Genomic DNA, 16,385 nt, shown 5'->3' with positions numbered 1-16,385 from the left:
GTAGACCTGTGCCCTGTTCCAGCAGGGTTCTCCTTACATTTTTATCAATACAAGTTTTACTATGTTGCCTGAATTATTTTTGGAAATTCAGTAGTATGCTTTAAGACAGAAATATAGGATTGGATCCTAACACTCTGTGAGCAGATTTCCACTAACAGGGTGTTCCTATTGGTGGAAAGGCAGTATGTGACCCTCCCCTACCCCAGCAGCCATGTGTGTCCTAAAAAAGAATCTGCTTCAGATGGCTGGAGCACTCCCTGAAGCATCCATCATAGGAGATGGCTCTGGGGGCTGCCAATGAAAACTGCTTCTCCTCTTCTGGCAGCAGGCACCTCCATTGTATCCAGAGTCTCTTCTGTCAACAGAAGGAAGACTTCCATTAATGGAAAGGCAATTCACATAGTAAACAAAACACTTGTAGTTAACATAAGAACATCATGTTTCAGATATCTCTATCTGATCTTATTAGTTCAAATGCTGAAATAAAAAAGTAAGAGCAAAAGTTTGAAATTAGCAAATCTGTGATATGCCATTTTAGTAGGAGTTGGGGAAAGTCTTCAAAGCAACAAATGACAAGCTAGTGATATCAATTTGTCACAAAGTAGCCATTATTTATTTATTTATTCATTTATTCATTCAGTCATTTATAAACTTCTACATCAAAACAATAAAAATATCAATATTTTGTAGTAGTAAACCTCTTCTTGTGATCAAACAGTGCATGCCCTACATAAATATCTCTCTGTGGGAAATGTTGGTGTCATCAATCATGTTTATATTTAAAAGAATTATTTGTTTATTTAACATTTCTATCCTGCCCATCATTACAAAATGGGTCATAACTATAAAATTCATCAAATATAAGATTATGAAGCAAATAATTCATTACAATTTATTAGGTGGCAAGGTCCTAAGCTGCTTAGGGCTTTTCACATCAAAGGCAGCACCTTCAATTGAGCTCTGTGATGAAAAGCAGCCAGTGCAAGTATTTCAGGACCTGTGTTGTCCAAGATGGCTGTATGAGATCATATAACACCTTTGCAGCTACATTTTGTACTTGTTCCACTCTATGAACCATCTTCAAGGACAACCCTCATAAAATTCATTACAATAGTCTAGCTGGGAAATTACAAGGATATGGATTTCTGTGGCCAGGCTATACCTGTCCAGGAGTGACTGCCTTTGATCTGCAGCTGAAATAGGCATTCCATGCCACTGTAGCCACCTGGGCATTCACTGACAAGTTAGAATGAAGAAATACCCTCAGTCTACACATCTACTCCTTGGTGTGGAATGCATCCAGAATAGCCTGCTCCCAATAACTGCAAATCTACAACACTTTTTTGTGTTGGAATTCAGTGTCGGTTTATTGGCTCTCATTCAGTCCACTGCTTCTAGGTATCAATTAAGTACCTGTACAGCTGCACCTGATTTCAATAGAAAAGGAAGAGAGCGCTGGGGGTGGCCAACATACTGGGGAAGCCTCACTCCAAAACTTCCTGAAAGGTTTCATATAGAGGTTAAATACCATAGGGAACAAAATGGATCCCTGCAGGGCCCCATGGCACAACTTCCAAGGAACTGAGGAGAGGTCCTCCACTGTTATTTTCTGGAACTAGTCCAATGGGTAGGAACTGTAGGGTGCTGCAAGAACTCTGTAGTGTCATGCCTTTAACTCCCATAAAGTCATTCTAGAAAGATACTATAGATTATGTTATCTAAAGCTGCTAAGAGAGCAAGAAAAATTAGCATATAGAAGTCATCAATCAGGGTGACAAAAGCTATTTCAGAATCTGAATCAGGAAGCTGGGTAGAAATGATTCAAGATATAATCTTCCAAGGCTATGCATTCTTAGTGGATGCATGATGGTAACATCTGCCTTCATGCTGATCAGTACGTGGAGATTGACCTTTTTATGAAACACATACATGGCTCCTGAATAGGATCAGTGGCTGTCATCTTGACTGTACTTTTCAGAGACACAGATAGCATGTCACTTGGACAATGATGTTATAAAAGGAATTTGATGAAAGCATGTATGAACCAGACTGCTATATGTCTTATTGTATATATAAAAATTATTTTTAAAAAGATTTTAAGGGTACTCTGTTGGAGTGTGATGGTTATTGAACACAATTAGCAGCAAGAGTAAACAGTTGTGAACAAGACCTATGTTTTGCTGGTATGCACACATTTAAATGAGAAAAAAATAAATTATTAATCCTTCTAGTTAACAAGGATTTAGTGGGCGGGGATATAATTGCTTGAAATAGATATTACTATTGGAAATGTGTGTCCATCACACTAAATGTTTAAAAACTAGAAATAATGCAGTTCAGCAGAATTAAACTGAGAAGCTATGCTTTATGAGTGTATACACTTCCCTTAGTTAGCTTGAGTTTTGAAAGAGACATTTCCCACACTCACTTGATGTGCTCAGTTTCAGAAACTACAAAGAAGGTATTACCATGTTTCATTGGAGCCTGATTGTGGAATAAAATAAGAACATTTCGCCTAGAATGCTTCCTAAGAATACGGTATATTGTATTAACTTGGTGTCAAGTAAAAAGCAGGGAATGATAGCCTATCCTTATTTCCCAGAAACTATATAGTTAAAAACTCTTAAGTCACATTTGTACTGATACATTCATATTTTGTAAACAAACTGCAGCAAGTCTGGCTCCTGGCAGCACATGTAGCTCAGCTAATTTTTATTGAATATTTTTCCAGATTTATGCTGGCCAACTACTTACTTCAAATTGAATATCTGAGTAGTGTTTCCAGCTTTGTCAGTTTAGAAGTTTGTTGATTTTTTAGTGGTTCTACATAATAATCTTTTAAAATTGACATTTTATGTGCACTGTTGTGTGATTGAACAAGTAAGGTAACTGTTACAAGCTTCTTCCCAGATTGTCTGAGACACTGGAATGTGATACGTGGCATTTGGAGCTGAAGCCAGTTGTTCACTTACTGCAAAACTTTCCCATATGTTTCTTGTTAGCAGCTTTGTTCTGAAACCTCGAGTCTTCCCAGAAACAAATAGAAAGCAGATTCTTAAGTTTTACTGAACACAAAAAGTATTCTCAGTCTCTTTCCACTGAGTAACCATATTTCTTAAGAGTGTATACAATAATAGTTTTAAAAGAGAAGAGATTAAAAACTCTTATTGAATTATATGCTTCTTTTGCACTTGCATTTTTCTGGTGACTTTTATTAGCTAGGAAAATAATACTCAACAAATTGTTTAAAAACTGAACAGCAGCTATCAATGTTTGCATTAATTAGAAAAGCAGGAGGAAATCAAAGAACAATTTCTCATATTTTTTACATTTCTTACAGATTTACCATGCAATCTTATAAATTTCTACTCAAAAGTAAATCCCATTGTGTTCAATAGGACACTGCATGGTATTGTATTCTTTATTGCTTTTATCTACAGTCCAATTGAGGGATGTGTGTGGCATTGTGGGTTAAACCACAGAGCCTAGGACTTGGTGATCAGAAGGTTGGCGGTTCGAATCTCCACGATGGGGTGAGCTCCCGTTGTTCAGTCCCTGCTCCTGCCAACTTAGTTCAAAAGCTCCAGCAGGAAGGTAAACGGCGTTTCCGTGTGCTGCTCTGGTTCGCCAAAAGCAGCTTAGTCATGCTGGCCACATGACCCGGAAGCTGTACGCCAGCTCCCTCGGCCATAAAGTGAGGTGAGCGCTGCAACCCCAGTTGGCCATGACTGGACCTAATGGTCAGGGATCCCTTTACCCTTTACCTTTACTTCCCAATTAAACATGTTCTCTGGACAATTCACAAATTTAAAATGATACTGATACAATCACAACTAAAAACAATACAGAAAAACTATAGAAGCACAAAAGTCAGTATGAAACCATCATATGCAACATGAGAGCAATAAAACAATGAAAACAATGAAAACCAGCAGTAAAATTAACATTTGATATGAGAGCAACTACTGAAAATGTTCTTTCCTAACTGCCTCAACTCATTAGGAAGAGGAACTATGAGAATGGCCTGTAGTGAAGATTTTTAAGGTCCGGGGAGGTATATATGAAAGGAGCCAATTCTTCTGGTATTCTGTCTCCAAGCCATTTAGGGTTTTAATGGTTAACAACAGCATTTGAATTGGGCCTAGAAATAGATTGGAAACCAGTGCAGATAACCAAGCACTAACATCATGTGCTGATATGTACCTGTTCCTATTAATAATCTTGTCTTTCGGGGGGTGGGGGTTAATTGAAATTTCTTTTCCAGAGCATTTTCAAAGGCAGCCCACAGATTACTCATTGTAGTAATCCACCTGGGAGGTTACTAGAGCACTGATAACTTTGCAACACGTTTATTTATCCACCAAACCTGATACAAGGCACTCTCTGTCACCATGGCTACCTGTGCTGCAAGTGAAAAAGCTAAAAGCTAAGAGAACCACCAAACTACAAACCTGCTCTTTCAGGGAAGTGTAAGCCCATTCAAAACTATTTAATTTGAGAACCATTTATTGAGCAGTTGAATCACCCATGAACAGTACCTTCGTCTTCTCTAGATTTAAGTTTGACGCATCTCAGCCACACCCCAGATTACTTTTCTCTGCTTTTCTGTAGACATTGAATAGTAGGGGGAAAGCTGTAATATTCCAGCACCACCTTCATGAAATGTAGTAGAAGTGGAACCACTGTAACATGATAATGTCCCTAAAAATCTGGCATGCTATATACTGTGCTGCTGCTGATCTTCTCCAATAAATAGATAATTTACTTGTGAAAAAATATAAACCAACAATTGATGTTGTTGTTCAAGTTAGGCTTGTGTTCTAAGTACATTTCAGCAGTATCCTTCAGTGGTATGCAGCAGCATCCTTTGTGTACTAGCATGTGATTTTTGGTTTACAATGGTAGAAATGTTAGATGTGTATCTTTTTCATACTTCTCATGTTGGCCAGATCCTTCCTGATCTCTACCCATACTGAAAACCTCAAAGAAATTGCTGGTTCTGGGTATGGTTTGTTTTACTCCTCTTCGAAGAATAAGAAGGTCCTTGACACATTTTCTCCATTCTTATTGTGGGAGGATGAGCTGTGCTTTTCATTTTGACCTATATTAGAAGTTTTATCATTTTGTATACAATTTACAAAGATCTGTATAGTTAAAGCCATGGTTTTCCCAGTAGTGATGTATGGAAGTGAGAGCTGGACCATAAAGAAGGCTGATCGCCGAAGAATTGATGCTTTTGAATTATGGTGTTGGAGGAGACTCTTGAGAGTCCCATGGACTGCAAGAAGATCAAACCTATCCATTCTGAAGGAAATCAGCCCTGAGTGCTCACTGGAAGGACAGATCATGAAGCTGAGGCTCCAATACTTTGGCCACCTCATGAGAAGAGAAGACTCCCTGGAAAAGACCCTGATGTTGGGAAAGATTGAGGGCACAAGGAGAAGGGGACAACAGAGGATGAGATGGTTGGATGGTGTTCTCAAAGCTACAAACATGAGTCTGACCAAACTGCGGGAGGCAGTGGAAGACAGGAGTGCCTGGCGTGCTCTGGTCCATGGGGTCACGAAGAGTCGGACACGACTAAACGACTAAACAACAACAACAACATACAATTTACAGTGCATTCATAAGTTCTCAATAAAAATTACTTGCAGAATTTCTCTTGGCATAATATGTAATTGTTCCATAGGTTGATTCTTTGTGGGTGGTAGAAATCCTGCCAATAAACCTAGTTTACAATAAACGTAATATGGCATTTCACTCTAAAATTATTTTACATTAGGAATAGGTAGATTTATCACTAAACCAAGAGAAGATAGCCAAAAAGAAAAATATAAGTCCTTGATGATGCTGGAAATAACTGCAGCAGACTAGTGGAGATATTCCCTGGCCTTCTCTACATTGAAGAAATAATGTTGGCATTTTTTTTTTCCATCTTACAACAAATGCGTTGTGATTCAGAGGACAGCTTCTCTTTCTGTATCTTCATTTGGGTTTTATTTTGTGGGGAAGAGCACAAACCCTAATCATTGTCTTTCCTAATCATCTAATCTGCATGTGGCTAAACAAGAAGCCAGTACAGCCAGTGGGATCTCAGCGCCACGATCCCACTGGCTGTCCTGGCTTATGGGATAGCCACGGCAGCCTCTCCCGGGCAAGGGGAGCCTTCATCCCCTGCCCGGGAGAGGCTGTGGGCTGCTAAGGCTCCCCCAAGAGGCAGCCCTTCTCCCTCCTTGGGGAAAAGCCCCGAAGAGCTGCGCACACGCTCCACGCGGCTCTTTAAAGGGAGCGCTGAGCAGAGCTTCCCGCCTGCATTTGCTCCATAAGACACACCCCTTACTATTTAGGAGGGGGAAAGTGCATGTTATAGAGTGAAAAAGACGGTATGTGTCAGGTGTTGAGATAATGTCTTAGCTTGTGCCTATCTATGTTTCTTAGAGCTCTGCTTTGAATGCCTGAACTGTGTAATGTGTACCTGATGTACATTTAAGCCATTATTGATTTTTGGAATAAAGTTGTCAGGAATAATTGAGCCAGGGTCTTCACAATGTGCCCATGTGTGGGGGCCAGGTCAGTTGGTTCAGGATGAGCTTGCTTGTTTATTGGCAGGTATGAACTGATGGGAGTGTGTTGCATGAGTCCTTCTAGAAATGCACTGTCTTCCGGTTATTTCTGAGGCTCATTCGAAGCAAACCCCGCTGTCTCCAGTGGGATTTACTCCCTAGTAAATGTGTTTAGGTACTGGATTAACTATGGATAAAGCACATTTCTGTAGAAATTACTTAATCAATCTTTAGCTAATGCTATATAGAATAATATAATGTATTATTCATTTAAAATGAAGCTGTAGGATACACAGAAGGAGAGCTACTTCATGTGGACCAGGATCCTCTCTATAGTGTGAAAGTTTATTCTAATACAGTGGTACCTCTAGTTATGTACTTAATTCGTTCCAGAGGTCCATTCTTAACCTGAAACTGTTCTTAACTTGAAGCACCACTTTAGCTAATGGGGCCTCCTGCTGCTGCCGCGCCGCCGGAGCACGATTTCTGTTCTCATCCTGAAGCAAAGTTCTTAACCTGAAGCACTATTTCTGGGTTAGCGGAGTCTGTAACTTGAAGCATATGTAACCTGAAGCGTATGTAACCCGAGGTACCACTGTATATCAAACTGCTTTGTAAAAGTATCCTTCATTTTTCAGAAACTTGTTTATTTGCATTCCATTCCCCCCCTTTTTTATAAGTCCTTGATATAGTGGGATTAGACTGCCATCCTATGGTCTGACTGAGTTTTCTATTTTTGCAGTAAGCAGAAGAGTAAAAGAAGATAAAAATACATCATAATTCATACCTGAGGGACTAGTTAAATTGTATTTTAACTTACGTTTATTAAATGTGAAAAAGTAATAAAAGATATTAAATACATTAAAATAATTCAGAGATAAAAGCATATTAATTAAACATTTATACTGATTAGTGCATAAGTATTAAGGATCAGTTTTTGACTTAAACAAATTCTGAATGCATTTTATATGACAATACAAACATCTTACAGTAATATATTTCATGGTACTTGGGAGCAAAAGTATAGATTGTCAGGAATGATACCAATAAAAGTTGAGTAGCCATAAGTACTTTACCATTGTTATATTCCTGAAAGATTAATCACTACATGTTTTTCATTACTCTTTAGACATACGTTTGAGCATCTCTGGATTTTAGAATGGACCTGATAAACTATGTTGACATAGCACCTCCATAGTGCTATAGGGATAGGGCCAAACTCAGTGATAGAACCCATACTTTGTATGGAGAACTGCCCAAATTTAATTGCTGGGCTTGAAAAAATTTGTATGAAACACCGGAGAGTTGCCGTTGCTCAATGTAGACTTGGATTGTAAAGCTTTGTGGCTCAGCAGGCCAGATCTTTATCCCTTTGCTCGCCCCCCCCCCCTTTGTGGGCCAACTTTGATGGGTGGGCAGCACCTGTCAATCATCAATGATACCAGGTAATTGACACCAGTCAGAGTTGACCTGTAAAGTTGGGAAGAGATAATTTAAAGGGCTTGCTCAACCCTGTGTGCAGTGCTTCACAAACACCCAACAGTCAGTTGGTTGTTGAGGTTTCGGAAAGTAGTGTGCAAGGTACTTTGCAAGTTCTGTGTTCAACACTTCTAAGCACCTGACAATCAGCTGGTTGTTGGTGCTTGGAAAGTGTTGCACAAGGGGCTTTGTAGGCACTGCTAATTGGCAGTGTTTGCAAAGCCTCTTTCTGCCAAACCCAACCTGACATGTATAGCATAGGTGTAGGAGATGTGGGCATGGATTGCCTGAAACAGCCTTATGGGCTCCCCTCCTGGATTCCAGTGGGATTGGACTGACTTTTTGCCACAGTTTTGGGGGGAAAGGTTGAAGAGAATACAAGGGAAGGTCCTAGTGGGGGGATTCCTCTCCATCCTATTTCCTTGCCTGTTTCCCTGCCCATTACTCAGACGTGTGGGCTCTATTCTGTCTCTGGAGTCAACAGGGTCTGACTTGGACACTCTGTTTATGAGATCAACTTATCTCCAGAGCTACCCGAGTCCATCTCTGGTTCAGTCCCTAAAGAGGAATCACCCATCTGATCTGATCTGGAGAAATTGCTGATGCCTCCTCCATCACCTAGGTCACGGAGACGCCAGCTCAGACATAAGTAGATAGGTCAGGCCCAACCTTCCGGAAGCAGTGTCCATTTGCTTGCCTAAGAAACAGGCCCACTTGCTCCCTAAGTTGTACCACCCCATTTCCATATAATGGGATATCAGGGGGCATGTCGCTTGCTGGTTCTGCATCTTAGCTTGCCTAGCCCATAGCTGTCAACTTTTCCCTTTTCTTGCAAGGAATCCTATTAGGAATAAGGGAATTTCCCTTTAAAAAAGGGAAACGTTGACAGCTGTGGCCTAGCCATGTGTTGTACATTTGAACTTTACTTTGCTTATGTACTGTACCAATTTAAGTATTAAAGGTTCTGATAGAAATCATAATCTTGGTTCATGTTCTTCATCCAGGGCAAGTTTCCCACAGTATCAGAAGTTATTGCTAAGCCAATGAGATATTATATATGAACCACAGGTATATCTGAGGTTTGTTTGAGCTGGAGGTGTCAGGAGGACACCAGTCTATTGCAGGTGCAAGAGGCTTGTGGACAAGGGACAAAAGAACCAGGTTCTCTCCAGGGAAGGATGGGAAAGACTCTGAAACCTTGGATAACTGCTGCAAGTCAGCGTAGACAATGATGAGGTAGATGGAGCATTTCCATGCACTCTGGCTTCCATCATGGTGTTTTGTCATGCTGGCCACATGACCCAGAAAGCTGTCTGTGGACAAATGCCGGCTCCCTCAGACCTTTTTTACCTAGGTGGAACAATGATCTGATTTGATATAAGACAGCTTGCTGTGCCTCTGTAGATTACATCTGTAGTTGTCAGATTCATATGGTGAACATTTTTCTCATGTTCAGAATGTTGTGAATGTAATTAAAGAAGCAAATGATTATATGAAATATTTGCATAGTTCTTTAAAATAAGAGATACAGAGCCGCTGTTTGATTAGATGCATTACTACATTTGTGAAGAAAAGCCTTGTACCCACTGTCAGACCCCACTCCCTGTGTTCTACTATACTAAAGGAGGAACCTTGTAGAAACTAATGGTGTACAGAAAAACCAATCACCTTCACCATTTGCTTTTTGGAATTGAGAAATAGCTCTGTTAAGGTTGCACACCAAAAAAAAAAGGTTGCCTACTGTTTTGTATTTCTGCCTCTGCCAATCTGAGGCACCAGGATACAAAGTACTATTTGTGCAAATGGATGTGCCAGTAACTAGGTGAATGGCAGACTGAAAGGCTGCTTTGAGGCAGTACATGGCACTGCTTCTAATTTTTTGGTGCATTACAGTTATTTACTTAACAGGAACAATCAGTTCTCCATTATTCTGAAAACTGACAGCAGGAATAGATTCAGAAAAATGAACCAAACAGTCTGTTGACATTCTGTTAACTGAGTCACAGCAATGTTAGGAAGTTGCCAATTAAGATCTATATACATATAGATGTTTGGTTTATTTATGGTTTTCTTTACTGTAAGTCCATAATTAGGTCTAAAAGTGTAGGAATTGTGCCTTTGCTTATTATTCTACAGTTAGGTGGTGCTGTTACACTAAAGAACTAAACTAGAAAAGAGTACTGTAGCCTTTATTTTTGTGATGGTTTTTTATAACATTTGTGGATCAAATAGGTGCACCTCACATCTCTGAAGGATGTCTTCCTATCCTGTGTTCACCAAAAATAGAAACAAACAACAACAAAAATTGAACATAAAAGCCTTCGTCTTGAATATATTACTAGATTATGGAAAAAAATAACATATATGATGTGATGTGTAAGTGGTTGTCCCACATGCAGACATTCTGGGACATTAAAACAAAGAAAAAGGTTGGGGATTCCACAGTAAATGTACACTCTGGCTATTAGGTTGACAGAATAGAGAAGCAGGCAAGTGTAAGCCTGCACTTGCTGCATCAAGGCAGAAGAGCAATAGCACTTGGTTACTGGTTTCTTTTGATTCAGTGGTCCTTAGGTGCATATTCTCCAAACTCAATCTCTTCACATCAAAGGATCCCTTAAATTAGGGATGGAGAACATTTTTCAACTTGAGAACTGCACATCCTCATGGACAACCTTCCTGCATGCTATAAAGGCTATTTCTGGGCAGGGTCAGAGACAAAAAGCGGGTAGGGCCAGAGCAAGAAGTGAACAGAGCAATGAATGTGGACGCTTACCTTTGTGCAGCAGGCTACATTGCAGCCATGCAAAAACTAGAGTCTTCCACCCACCCACCTACACCTCTATCCTCCATCTACGAAAGAAACAGGCATTATCACAGTTCAAGGACACATTCTAGCCAGCCGAAAGCACTTGAGTAGGACTCAGAGCAGGGCCTTGAAGGGAGAGTCCTGAGAGGTTACTTTTAAGCCCCAGGCCTAAGGTTTCCCATCCTTGAAGTGGGTGATCCTGCAGTTCAAACAGTTGTGGAGGTGACTGGCCTTGGAGGAAGCCCCCCTGACATGCCTCTTCTGAGCCTAGTTCCTCACCCACACTAAAATATCCTTACAAACTGTAAGGAGGAAAACTGCCCCATTCCAGTTTAAGGGATTGTGGGTGTGGGACATGGAGTTATTGGCATTGGAAAACCTGTACCCTAAGGTATTATCTGAGCACAATTCTTCTCTCCCCCCCCCCCCAGTTCTTTTAAAGTATATTGGAAAATGTGTTTCCATGTGTATATTTCCTTAGTTGGACCAGATGACAGAGTACAAGTGGAAGTGAAGAGGGAGGGGCAAAAATCATTGTCCCTCTTTGGTGATGAGATACCACAAAAATTAGATTTGTTTTCTGGGTCCACATTGTATATAATGACATTGATATATTCCTCTTATACCTTTTATGCTGATGTGTAATTGTTTTGTCTAGAATAACTAGCAGAGTCATTAATGATACAAAATTCTGTCCTGAATTGTTTATAATAAGTATGGGTGATATTAAGTAGAAGTCATAGTTTCCCAAGTTTAGTGCAGACATACTACTTACCAATATGACCACAGTTAGGAGATGGGTGCCCCACCTATGCGCACATGGCTATTCTTGTGCAGGCACTCTCCCTCCATTACAGTTTTGGAGATAAGTATGGTTGTCATTAATTTTGCACAAGCAGTTTCAGTAACAGTAGTTACTGAACACAATGTTCAAACCTACTTGTAGTCATAGTTGCAAACTGTGGTTTTATGCTATTGTAAAAAACAAACAAACACCAAACCCTGAGCATTCTTTGTTCCTTCTGCATTCCAATAACATTCAGCATGTGCCAACTTAGACCCAGTTGTAATTTTTTGTCTCATTCTGGTGTACCTGAAAAATCCATTTTAAATTCCCTTCTCTTGCACTCCTGCCTAGAGTTGCCTGTATGGCTTGCCTTCCCTGTCATGGAGCACAATATAGCTTCTTCTTGCCTTTGCATCCACCACTCTATTCTCATGTGCAAGTTATCTCTTGGTGGTTTAGTGGGAAGCCTATATGGCAATCCTGGAAGTACTATGATAACATTTTGTTTTCATATATAAATCAGAAGCAGGAAACTAGTCACAAAGCAGTGTGATCATGGCATTAAGGGTAGGCTGAGGGAATTATTTTAAAAGCTGGATTTATTCTTATCATTTACTTCATAATATATTGGCATGCTGCAACTACTCTAACTCACTGGTAAGGACACTAGTTCAGCAAAGGACAAGAGCACAGCAACTGAGGAAAGTGTTTGCTGTAACATTACTCAGATGCTTGGTATCAGAACAAATTTATGTACATTGTAATTGTTTAATTAAATTCTTACAACATTCCTGAGTTTCCTGCAAAATAAAGATCTGTAGGAATTCTGTGCACACAGGAATTCAGCTAACTGTAAAACATCTTAAAAGTTACCATATAAAAATAAGCGCAGAGAGATATCCGTATCAGCTACTGTTTCATGGAAATTTTTGGTTCTCCAGGCTATGTTAGGGTAATTAGAATCCTGCAGTATGTTGTACATAATCATTGAAATTTGGCTTAATCTGTAATCAAACAACAGATGTCTTCAAGACCAACCAGCTATGGTGCAAGCTTTTGTGGACTATAATCCAAATCTTCAGATGCATCAACTGTAGTCTTCAGTTGGCATGCACATAGGGTCCACACAGGAGTAGCAGAGTTGGAAGGGACCCCAAGGTTCATCTAGTCCTATTCCCTCAATGCAGGCATCTCAGCTAAAGCATCCATGACTCAGATAGCCATCCAATCTCTGCTTAAAAGCCACAAAGGAAGTAGAGTCCACCACCTCTCATGGGAGTCTGTTCCACTGCTAAACAGCTCTTACTGTCAGAAAGTTTTTTCCTGATGTTTCATCAGAATCTCCTTTCTTGTAACTTGAAGCCATTGGTTTGAATCCTACTCTCCAGAACAGGAGAAAACAAGCTTGTTCTCTCTTCCATGTAACAGCCCTTGAGACATTTGAAAATGGCTATCATATCTCCTCTCAGTTTCCCCTTTTCTAAACTAAACATACCCAGCTTCTTCAACCATTCCTCATAAGGCTTGATTTTTCAGACCCTTGATCATCTTGGTTGCAGCTGTTTGGTATCTCTTTTAAGTTGCATGGTCCATCCAAATGGAGCCCACAGTTTTTGAACAGTAAATACAAAATGCAAAAAGTGGAAGTAAACCTAGATAAACTTTCATGTATTTGATTGTGTTGCTGGCATTATTTTATGTTGTAAACCTCCCTGTGATCTTTGGATGAAGGATGGTATATACCGTATTTTTCGTCCCATAGGACGCTCCGTCCCATAGGATGCACCTACTTTTTTGGGGGGGAAATAAAGGAAAAAATTTTCTCCTTTATTTCCCCCCCAAAACCAGGTCGGGGAACAGTGGGATGGCGGTGCTGCGCCTCCCCGCTGTCCCCCGAGCTTGTGGGGCTGGCCGATGTCTGCCTGGCGCGAGGGGCGCTCTGCTTCAGGGCGCCCCGCGCGTCGGGGGGCAGGCTACTGTCCGCAGCATGGGGAGCTCTCTGTTTCTCTGTCCTCCGAAGGGCGCCCCGTGCTCCGCGCTGCCAGCTGCCGCCCGCAAGCCTTGCGCTCCCGGGGGGAGATCCCCCGGGTGCGCAAGGCTTGCCGACACCTGCACGGAGCACAGGGCGTCCTCCGGAGGGCGCCCCGTGCTCCGTGCTGCAGGCTGCCGCCCGCAAGCCTTGCACGCCCGGGGGGAGATCCCCCAGGTGCGCAAGGCTAGCGGACACCTGCGCGGAGCACGGAGCGTCCTCCGGAGGGCGCCCCGTGCTCCGCGCTGCAGGCTGCCACCTGCAAGCCTTGCGCGCCCGGGGGAGATCCCCCAGGCGTGTAAGGCTTGCGGATATCTTCCTGGAGCCTGGAGAGCGAGAGACGTCGGTGCGCACCTACGCCTCTCGCTCTCCAGGCTTCAGCGAAAGCCTGCATTTGCCCCATAGGACGCACACACATTTCCCCGTCATTTTTGGAGGGGAAAAAGTGCGTCCTATAGGGCGAAAAATACGGTAAATTTAATAATAATTAGTACCAATCACAGAAAAATTTGTAGTATTTTGAAATACTTTTAGTGAATTGCTAGGACACATTTGGAAATCTAAGAAACTGTCACAGGCACGACTCTATGCCTATTTCAAAGAGGGAAAACTCATGATGCTGAAACTAGCAAAACACATAGCAAAAACAAAGAAAATACAGGCAACACAAGCAGACTCACACCTCAAAACAGGCAAAGAATGACTCCTGAAAACAAAGCAGTCAACATGCACACATACAAACCAACTAAGCAAAACAAAAGCAGCCAACACTGGCCAAAGAATAGCCGACACACACACAACCTCCAAAAAGCAGGTAAAACAGTTCACTCCCAAACAACCAAACAAAAATGTGGGCAAAACAATAAATCCAAAACAAGTGAGAAGAACATACATTTATGGCAGATTCCCTTTTCATTTTTGTTTCTGAAGAGCTTTGGAGACAGGCTATTCCACCCTCTTTCTTTCTCTTCTTCATTCCCTATGAAGAATTTCCCTGAGCCTTGTGGGGCTCAGAGGCATTCTGGGGAATGGAAAGCAAGATGATGGGACAGGTAGAAGCCTATACTACTTCTAGGCTACCCAGCTATTGTTCAAGGTAAAAAGGAAATAAAACAAAAACAAGGAAAACACACATGAAATCAGGAGTGACAAAAGGTCTGGCAGTTGGCAAATCTCCTTTCTTGTAACTCGAAGCCATTGCCTTGATTCCTAAATCCAGAGCAGGAGAAAACAAGCATGCTCCCTCTTCCATGTGACAGCCCTTAAAATATTTGAAGACGGCTATCATATCTCCTCTCAGTTTCCTCTTTTCCAGACCAAACATGCCCTGTTGCTTCAAGTGTTTCTTATAAGGCTTAGTTTCCAGACCAGGCATAGGCAAACTCGGCCCTCCAGATGTTTTGGGACTACAGCTCCCATCATCCCTGACCACTGGTCCTGTTAGCTAGGGATGATGGGAGTTGTAGTCCCAAAACGTCTGCAGGGCCGAGTTTGCCTATGCCTGTTCCAGACCCTTGATCATCTTGGTTGCCCTCCTCTGCACACATTTCATCTTGTCAACATCCTTATTAAATTGTGGTACCCAGAATTGGACACAGTATTCTAGGCGTGGTCTGACCAAGGCAGAATAGAGTGGTGCTATTGCTTCCCTTGATCTGGACCTTATACTTCTGTTGATGCATCCTAGAATAGCATTAGCTTTTTTTGCTGCTGTGTCACACTGTTGATTCATGTTAAGGTTGTGGTCCACTAAGACCCCTAGATCGTCTTCACATGTACTGCTAGTAAGCCAGGTGTCCCCCATCCTATATTTGTGCATCTTATTCTTCCTGCCTAAGTGCAGAACCGTACATTTGTCCCTATTGAAATTCTGTTTTTTTAGCTTGCGCCCAGTTCTCCAATCTGTTAAGATCATTTTGAATTCTGGTTCTGTCTTCTGTGGCATTAGCTACCCTTCCCAGTTTGGTGTCATTGGCAAATTTGATGAGCATCCCCTCAATTCCTTCATCCAAGTCATTTATAAAGACGCTGACCAACAATGGGCCCAGGACAGAATCCTGCGGCACCCCACTTGTCTCTTTTTTCCAGGATGGTGAGGAATCATTAATGAGAACTCTTGGGTTCAGTCAGTCAAGCTACAAATCCACCTAACAGTTACCTTGTTCAACCCACATTTTGCCACTTTCCTCACAAGGATATCATGGGGGACTTACTGAAATCAAGATACACTTTGTCCACAGCATTTCTGTGATCCACCAAGTTTGTAATTCCATCAAAAAAAGAAATCAGATTTGTTTGGCATGACTTATTTTTGAGAAACCCATGCTGGGTCTTAGTAATCACAGCATCATTTTCTAGATGCTCACAGATCAACTTGAATTTTCTGTTCAAGGACCTTCTCTGGTATCCATGTCAAGCTCACTGGTCAGTAGTTACCTGGGTCTTCTCCCCCCCCCCTTGAAGATGAGGACAACATTTGCCCACCTCCAGTCTGTAGGGACCTCACCTGTTCTCCTTGTCAATGAGACTGATAGGAAGGGCCATATATTTAAATTATTGTAAAGGGAGTAACAACACCATGAGTGCAAGGAGGCAAACCACACATAGGATTTGCTACATAAAGTGAAGGAGGTACACAGAAAGGAAAGTTTTTCCCCACCTGTCCCACAGCAGCATATCATAAAAATTGCTCTTGGAAGAAATATTGGTAATAGGCCA

General features: G+C 41.5%; 1 protein-coding gene and 1 long non-coding RNA gene across 3 annotated transcripts in view; both read left to right on the top strand.

The window, feature by feature from the left end:
• LOC307211090 overlaps nucleotides 1-16,385 on the top strand; it is a 387,208-nt gene that overhangs the window by 270,292 nt on the left and 100,531 nt on the right. The gene's annotated exons all lie outside the window — the stretch shown is intronic.
• The window catches only part of CENPP (centromere protein P), a 163,128-nt gene that overhangs the window by 51,837 nt on the left and 94,906 nt on the right, over nucleotides 1-16,385 (top strand). The window lies entirely within an intron of this gene.

Source organism: Podarcis cretensis (genome assembly GCF_951804945.1).
Source record: "Podarcis cretensis genome assembly, chromosome: 2".
Lineage (NCBI taxonomy): Eukaryota > Metazoa > Chordata > Lepidosauria > Squamata > Lacertidae > Podarcis > Podarcis cretensis.
This window is presented reverse-complemented; position numbering and strand designations above follow the sequence as displayed.